The 9,137-nt window shown below is 40.3% G+C and overlaps 1 long non-coding RNA gene across 1 annotated transcript; it reads left to right on the top strand.

Annotated features, from left to right (window-relative positions):
• Positions 1-3,479: 3,479 nt before the first annotated feature.
• On the top strand, positions 3,480-7,987 carry LOC311127128. The gene is made up of 3 exons (XR_014613091.1): positions 3,480-3,618; positions 6,661-6,796; positions 7,044-7,987. It is a non-coding gene; the product is annotated as an uncharacterized lncRNA (long non-coding RNA).
• The last annotated feature ends 1,150 nt before the right edge of the window (positions 7,988-9,137 follow it).

Genomic DNA, 9,137 nt, shown 5'->3' with positions numbered 1-9,137 from the left:
TGTGGGCAAGCGGCTTGCTGATGTCAACGTTGTGAACATAGTGCCCCATTGTGGAGGTGGTGTTATGCTATGGGCAGGCATATGCTACGGACAACGAATACAATTGCATTTAATCTCTAGTAATTTGAATGTATATATTTTTGTTCAGTGTAAATTCAATTCCGCATCCCTACATGGTGTAAACAAATAACTAGATCACCTCCTTCATATATGCCAAATTTAGACTGTTATACAAGAACGCTGTCCATATCTGATTTTGCTTATCATTTATGAGTTAGACCCACATATTTATGTCCTTTGTGATAAGCTATCTCATTAATTGATATAATGTATCAAAGTGAGCAGACACCTGAGGCAATTGATTAATGAATGGTTCACGCCTTATGCCCTCAATTGCCCTTCGTGTCCGCTCCCATACCGTATAATTCGGTATTTCTTTGTGACTGTAACTTGTCCACAGGTAGACCAGAGAAGCCATATCCCTGATTGGCAGATGAGTGGCAACTCTGATTAGAAGCACCTGCTGCTCATCGATTGCTCACCTGTGTTCCCTACAAATGCTATTTTGAATGAAAAAGATTTGTATCTACACACTGAAGAAGTCTACAAAGCCGAAACCTCTGTGTTTACTATCCCTGATGCAGTGAAAATAAAAAAATAAAAAAATAAAAAATGAAGTAAGCTTTATGTGACATCTTTTTGAGTGCAGACCCGTCACACCTTTTTATTTATCTGGATTCACTGGTTTTACACACCAACCAAACCTCTGGGAGAGCGCAATGGTCCCCTTTTGATTATTTATTAAGGATCAGCAGCTACTCTTCCTGGGGTCCAAACAAATTAAGGCAAAAACAAACATTTTATAAAACAGTACATATAACATTATTACACCACTATGTGTGTTGGCACACACACTTGGATGTGTGTGTGCACACACACTTGGATGTGTGTGTGCCTGTGTGTGTGTCACCTCATAATCCACATTGTTCCATAAGGTGTAGTTTTATCAGTTTTTTACTGATTTTACTGCTTGCATAAGTTACTTGATGTGAAATAAAGTTCCATGTAGTTCTAGTCATTTGAACAGACAGCTCGGTGCTTTCAGCATGTCATAACTTATCACAAAGACAAGTAGTGATACAGTCTCTCCTCTACTTTGAACCATGAGAGATTGACATGCATGTCATTGATGTTAGCTCTCAGTGTACATTTAAGGGCCAGCCATGCTTCTCTGTTCTGGTCCAACTGTAATTTGCCTATATCCCTCTTTGTGGCACTTGACCATATGACTGGGCTGTAGTCCAGGTGCGACAAAACTAGGGCCTGCAGGACTTGTTTAGTTGATAGCAATGTCAAGAAAGCAGAGTAGCACTTTATTACGGACAGACCTCTCCCCATCTTAGCTACTGTTGCATCAATATGTGTAGACCATAACAGTTTACAATTCAGGGTTACACCAAGGAGTTTAGTCTCTGATTCAGAGAGGTTGGGTTAAATGCGGAAGACACATTTCGGTTGAACGTATTCAGTTGTGCAACTGACTAGGTATCCATTTTCCTTTCCTTCCTCAACTTGCTGAATTTCTATTAATTACTATATTAAGTTGAGGTTTAGGGTTTAATGAATGATTGGTCCCAAATACAATGCTTTTAGTTTTTGAAATATTTAGGACTAGCTTATTACTTGCCACCCATTCTAAAACTGACTGCAGCTCTTTGTTAAGTGTTGCAGTGATTTCACTTGCTGTGGTAGCTGACATGTATAATGTTATGTCATCAGCATACAGTACATATACACACAGGCTTTACTCAGTGCCAGTGGCAGGTCATTAGTAAAGATTGAAAAAATGAAGGGGCCTAGACAACTGCCCTGGGGAATGCCAGACTCTACCTGGATAATGTTGGAGAAGCTTCCATTAAAAAACACCCTCTGTGTTCTGTTAGACAGATTACTCTCGATCCACACTACAGCAGGGGATGTAAAGCCATAACACAAGTTTTTCCAGCAGCAGATTATGATTGATAATGTCAAAGCTACACTGAAGTCTAACAAAACATTATCAATTATTATTTATTTCAGCCAATCATCAGTCATTTGTGTAAGTGCCGTGCATGTTGAGTGCCCTTCCTTGTAAGCTTGCTGAAAGTCAGTTGATAATTTGTTTACTGTGAAATAGCATGTTCTCTGGTCAAAAAAATTATAATCCTAAACTTTTTCCATTTCAGCTGAGCTGGCCCTAGCTGAAATGCAGATGTATTTTGACTCCATATATGATTCCACAGAGGCAGGAGATCCCTGTGGATTTGATATGGCCCCTTTTCATTACATGAACCTAGGCCTAATAGTGGACTCGTTCAGCTCTCTCTTGCTGTTTGTCATTGCCTAGATATTCTTGTCTTGTTTGCATAAATAATTTGTGCTGTGAAATATATAGCTTAGGTCTATGCTAAACATTTTTTTATGTATTTTAGCAACAACAAAAACACATTTGCAAAGGCCAGGGCCGGCTCCAGACATAAGTGACATAAGTGGTCCCTTAGTCGGGGTCTCAACTTACTGTTGAGTTCAAATAGTATAATACACAAGGTGCAATTTCGAAATGTGGTTGTGCATCAGCAGTTTATCTCTTGTTATGTCAGTCTCTGACAATCACTCAATTAACCATGTTAGCTAACAATTTTTAGATTGGTAAATTAGTCTAACCAGCTATGTAAACTTGTAGTAATCATGGCCGAATACCGACCAGCACGCAGGGCATGTGCCCAGGGGCCCTGACCTCCAGGGGGGGCCCATTGATTTTGTTAGTCACTCTCTCTCAGATATCATTAACACGGCATAAGTCTTGGCAAAATGTGTCGAATTGCAGGAAATTAGCTTTAAAACTGCTCAACTTCTCTCCGCCCCATAACAAAATGTTTCAAATTGCAGGAAATTAACTTTTAAAAACTGTTTCTCTGCTGTAAAGACAGGGTCCACTAAAATATTTTGCCCGCTAAATCTCGCTTTGGGTCCCCAAAAGGCTAGGGCCGGTCCTGGCAAAGGCAGTAAATGAGGTTAGTTCAGTGATTTATGAAGGACATGCAACTTAGACTCGAAATTGAATGCATATCTCATTTCTGAGTTCTTATTAACAACCATATGTGGTTGTATTCCTTTATAGGCCTACAACAACAACTGCCAGCACTGATAGGCTAACGCCTCGATCACACCGATGATACACTAACGCCTCGATCACACCGATGAAACGTATAGCATAACAGCACTATCTGGATATGTGTGTAACAAAAGTTCAACATTCACCTTCTGCTACCATTTCCGTCAAGCCATACATATACAGTTTGACTCATACGTTCGATAAATCCAACGCATGCACCACACAGAATGCACTGCAACTGCTTCTGCAACGCAATGCTACAAGGCAAACACAGCGTTCCACTGGAAATTAATGTACTTCTGGTGTACCAAAGTGCCAGAGCTGTCGGTGTGATCGAGGCATAATGCATCAGAAAGCGAAAGTGAAAATAGCCTTCTGTAGTCTACAAGTTTTGTAACTTTAGAAGGGAAGACAACATTCATACAAAGGTATCCTACACCTCCCGAGCTAGAACATCAACCTTGGTAAGACGATGTTTGAGATATTTTCCAATAGATTGTGTTAATTTGTGTGCGATTTGAATTCGTTTTAAATATAATCAGTAGCTTCGAAAGTCTGTGTGAAGGTGTTGAATGTTTTTTCCTGTGCGCGTAAACTGCCATAACGCAATGAACAGTGCGTAATTTGACATAAAGGTATACCCAAAGACCAATAGAAGTATGTCAGACAAACAAGTGTCTGTTTGATTCACATTGTATATTTATGTTCTTAACGACATTGTGGAGCTCAATAGCCTACCCAAAGTTTAGCAGTTATGCAATGTCCTATACTGTAATCAGTAGAGAAACACAACCTGGTCTCAGAGCATTCCATTTAGTATGATATCTTATGTTTGGTATGGTTACATAAGACAGATGGTTACTTAAGGCAAAAACGTAACTCTTTTAGCTAACCGTTCACCTAATCCTAACCTTAACCCTTTAACCTAACTCCTAAACTTAACCCTAACCTTAACCTTAACCCCTAACCCCTTGTCTAGCTAATGTTAGCAGTCTAGCTAACGTTAGCCACCAACACCAAGCTAGAATTCATAACATATCATACGTAACATATTGTACGTTTTGCAAATACGTAACATATTGTATGTGGGTGGGGGTAGAACGAGTGTATAATTCAAACTTCTAGCAACCCAAAGGTTGCGAGTTCGAATCTCATCACGGACAACTTTAGCATTTTAGCTAATTAGCAGCTTTTCAACTACTTACTTATTTTTTAGCTACTTTTTAACTACTAAGACAGATGGTTACTTAAGGCAAAAACGTAACTTTTTTAGCTAACGCTTTCTCTAACCCTAATGTTCGCGAGCTAGCTAACATTAGCCACCTAGCTACATATCATATCTTTGCAAATTCGTAACATATAGATTTTTGGAAATTCGTAACTTATAGTACGAATTGTAATTCGTAACATATAATACGAAATGGGTGATGGACATCCACAACTTAATACATACCGTACGAAACATAACATACAGTTGAAGTCGGATGTTTACATACACTATAGCCAAATAGATTTAAATTCAGTTTTTCACAATTCCTGACATTTAATCCTATTAAACATTCCCTGTTTTAGGTCAGTTAGGATCACCACTTTATTTTAAGAATGTGAAATGTCTGAATAATAGTAGAGAGAATGATTTATTTCAGCTTTAATTTCTTTCATCACATTGCCAGTGGGTCAGAAGTTTACATACAGTCAATTAGTATTTGATAGCATTGCCTTTAAATTGTTTAACTTGGGTCAAACGTTTCGGGTAGCCTTCCACAAGCTTCCCACAATAAGTGGGTGAATTTTGGCCCATTCCTCCTGACAGAGCTGGTGTAACTGAGTCAGGTTTCTAGGCCTCCTTGCTCGCACACGCTTTTTCAGTTCTGCCCACAAATTGTCTATAGGATTGAGGTCAGGGCTTTGTGATGGCCACTCCAATACTTTGACTTTGTTGTCCTTAAGCCATTTTGTCACAACTTTGGAAGTATGCTTTGGGTCATTGTCCATTTGGAAGACCCATTTGCGACCAAGCTTTAACTTCCTGACTGATGTCGTGAGATGTTGCTTCAATATATACACAGCATTTTCCTTCCTCATGATGCCATCTATTCTGTGAAGTGCACCAGTCCCTCCTGCAGCAAAGCACCCGCACAACATGATGATGCCACCCCCGTGCTTCACGGTTGGGATGGTGTTCTTCGGCTTGCAAGCAACCCCCTTTTTCCTCCAAACAAACGATGGTCATTATGGCCAAACAGTTCTATTCTTGTTTCATCAGACCAGAGGACATTTCTCCAAAAAGTACGATCTTTGTCCCCATGTGCTTTTTTATGGCGGTTTTGGAGCAGTGGCTTCTTCCTTGCTGAGCGGCCTTTCAGGTTATGTTGATATAGGACTCGTTTTATTGTGGATATAGATACTTTTGTACCTGTTTCCTCCAGCATCTTCACAAGGTTCTTTGCTGTTGTTCTGGGATTGATTTGCACTTTTCGCACCAAAGTACGTTAATCTCTAGGAGACAGAACACGTCTCCTTCCTGAGCGGTATGACGGCTGCATGGTCCCATGGTGTTTATACTTATGTACTATTTTTTGTACAGATGAACGTGGTACCTTCAGGTGTTTGGAAATTGTTCCCATGGATGAACCAGACTTGTGGAGGTCTACAATTGTTTGTTTTTCTGAGGTCTTGGCTGATTTCTTTTGAATTTACCATGATGTCAAGCAAAGAGGCACTGAGTTTGCAAGTAGGCCTTGAAATATATCCACAGGTACACCTCTAATTGACTCAAATTATGTCAATTAGCCTATCAGAAGCTTCTAAAGCCATGACATCATTTAAAAAAAAATGCAAGCTGTTTAAAGGAACCGTCAACTTAGTATATGTCAACTTCTGACCCACTGGAATTGTGATACAGTGAATTATAAGTGAAATAATCTGTCTGTAAACAATTGTTGGAAAAATTACTTGTGTCATGCACAAAGTAGATGTCCTAACCGACTTGCCAAAACTATAGTTTGTTAACAAGAAATGTGTGGAGTGGTTGAAAAATGAGTTTTAATGACTCCAACTTAAGTGTATGTAAACTTCCAACTTCAAATGTACGTTTTCGCAAATTCGTAACATATTGTATGTTTTGCAGATTCATAACATATTGTATGTTTTGCAAATTTATAACATATAATTCAAATTGTATTTCGTAACATATAATACGAAATGGGTGATGGACATACACAAATTAATACACACCAACATAATATACTAAGTGGACTGTCTCGGATTTACATACAGAATAATACAAAATGCTCTGAGACCAGGTTGAGAGACAATGCTTAACATAGGCTGAGTAGATGTTTGTAGATGAAATCAGCAATCATATTCTGTTGGCATGATACGTGACTCAAATTGGGTGTATGCTGTCTCCATATCTGTATTCATTGATAAGTCAGGGTCTTCAGTCAACTTTACAGAATTAAATAGATAATGTTTTCCCTCCTATTCTAATATTCTGTGTTTAGTGAGCTAGAATGGCATCTGGTCCGGAATCGGGGTCTTCTTCTGTCCATTCCATCAACATCTCAGCCCAGAATGGGGCCAGTGTCAACACTCCCATAATGACTGGTAACACCATTGGAGCAATCCATTATCATACAGGTGATGATGGGTAGTGTAAAATCTATACTTTTAACACAATGATTTAGCACAAAATAAATAAACTTAGCATTGCACTCATATGAGACAAAAGTTCAATTATTGACTAATATTGACATAAAACGTTATCACACTCAATCATACCAATCATTCGAGCTTGCTCATTGGGCAGCTAGAATGATTTCCATTTGACTTATCAGGATGGACAGATGTAACATTTATCATAACAGTGGGTCCTCTTCTCTTGCAGTCCCTTCGCCTGCAGCATCCCAGCACACTAGCCCCTCATCAGGCCATGATTTCCTGAAGACACACAAGACAGCTCTAGAGACCAGGATGGGCAACCTTCGTCCCATCCTTAGCGCTCTCGAGCACCTTGGGGTTCTGAGTGGGGAGGATAGAGAGGAGGTGGACTTCAAAACCACACCGACCAAGAAGAACGAAGCTCTGCTGACAATGATAATTAAGAAAGGGCAAACTGCGCAGGAACAGTTTTACCAGGCCCTGAAAAAAGCAGACCCTCTCCTGGTGGAAGACCTGGAGGGATAGACTACCTCCTAATACACTGCCATATCCATAATTGCCAATTCCATTCCGTTATGAAATAAGACCAAATGTTTAGGAATAAGTAATGCGAATTAGGATAGTTTATGTGGTCCTCTGTAGCTCAGCTGGTAGAGCACGGCGCTTGTAACGCCAAGGTAGTGGGTTCGATCCCCGGGACCACCCATACACAAAAATGTATGCATGCACGACTGTAAGTCGCTTTGGATAAAAGCGTCTGCTAAATGGCATATTATTATTATTTAAATGTCAATATAATATGAATTAGAAATTAAATGCCAATGACATTGTCTTATCTGTCATACCATGAATCAATAAACATGTTCTTGTGTCTAGGGCTGAGGTGGCCCTAGCTGCACTGCAGATATATTTTGATTCCATATATGATTCCACAGGGGCAGGTGATCCCTGTGGATTTGATATTACCCCTATTCATTACATGAACCAAGGCCTAATAGTGGACGATTTCAGCTTCCTCTGGCTGTGTGTCGTTGCTTACATTTTCTTGTTTTATTTGTTTAAATAACGTATGCTGTATAATATATACAGTGCCTTCAGAAAGTATTCACATCGCTTTACTTTTTCCACATTTTGTTGTGTTACAAAGTGGAATTAAAATGGATTTAATTGTAATGTTTTTATCAACGAACTTCACAAAAGGCCAGGCAACAACTCTCAGGTCAGAGACCTATATGTGTATGTGGGCTCTGGTTTGATTTCCAAACCCATAGGGATCAGTGTAAGGATCATCTTTGGTAACAATCAACCCCACTCTCTGTATAGAATTGGACCCCATTTCATATCAATGGCAGTAAAAAAAGATACATCCTGGAGCTGTCATTACTAAATTATCCACTAGATGGAGGGCTTCACCACCATGTTGAGCCTGGCAGTAGCGAAGGCTGCAGTATCAGCAACTTCCGATGTTACTTGCTGACTATTGAGATGATGAACTTAGTGACCTTTGAGTGATGAACTCTCCTGCTCAACATAACTGGCCACATTGATTACCCATGGGCACCTTTGAGGGCCTGGTCCATCATAGACGTGGCAGGAGCAGGCAAAGAAACATGGCACCCCTTCAAAATGTGATGATATGCCTACATTTTCACATTCAGCACATGCACATGGTGTAGTGATGTCCTAACCTGGCACTTTAGTGAACCCGCTGTTTTCCCTTATCTGTTAAAAGACTACATAGAGAGGGTCTACAAGATAATCCATCCACCTGACAGGTGTAGCATATCAAGAAACTCATGAAACAGCATGATCATTACAGAGGTGCACCTTGTGCTGGGGACAATAAAAGGCCACTCTAACATGTGCAGTTTTGTCACACAACACAATGCCACAGATGTCTCAAGTTTTGAGGGAGCGTGCAATTGGCATGCTGACTGCAGGAATGTCCACCACAGCTGTTGCCAGATAATTTAATGTTCATTTCTCGACCATAAGCCGCCTCCAACGTAGTTTTAGAGAATTTGGCAGTGCGTCCAACCAGCCTCACAAACACAGACCACATGTAACCACAGCAGCCCAGGACCTCCACATCCGGCTTCTTCACCTGCGGGATCGTCTGAGTCCAGCCACCCGGACAGCTGATGAAACTGTGGGTTTGCACAACCAAAGACTTTCTGCACAATCTGTCAGAAACCGTCTCAGGGAAGCTCATCTGCGTGCTCATCATCCTCACCAGGGTCTTGACCTGACTGCAGTTTGGCGTCGTAACCGACTTCAGTGGGTAAATGCTCACCTTCAATGGCCACTGTCACGCTGGAGA

This window comes from Coregonus lavaretus, assembly GCF_964263955.1.
Source record: "Coregonus lavaretus genome assembly, chromosome: 4".
NCBI classification, from domain to species: domain Eukaryota; kingdom Metazoa; phylum Chordata; class Actinopteri; order Salmoniformes; family Salmonidae; genus Coregonus; species Coregonus lavaretus.
This window is presented reverse-complemented; position numbering and strand designations above follow the sequence as displayed.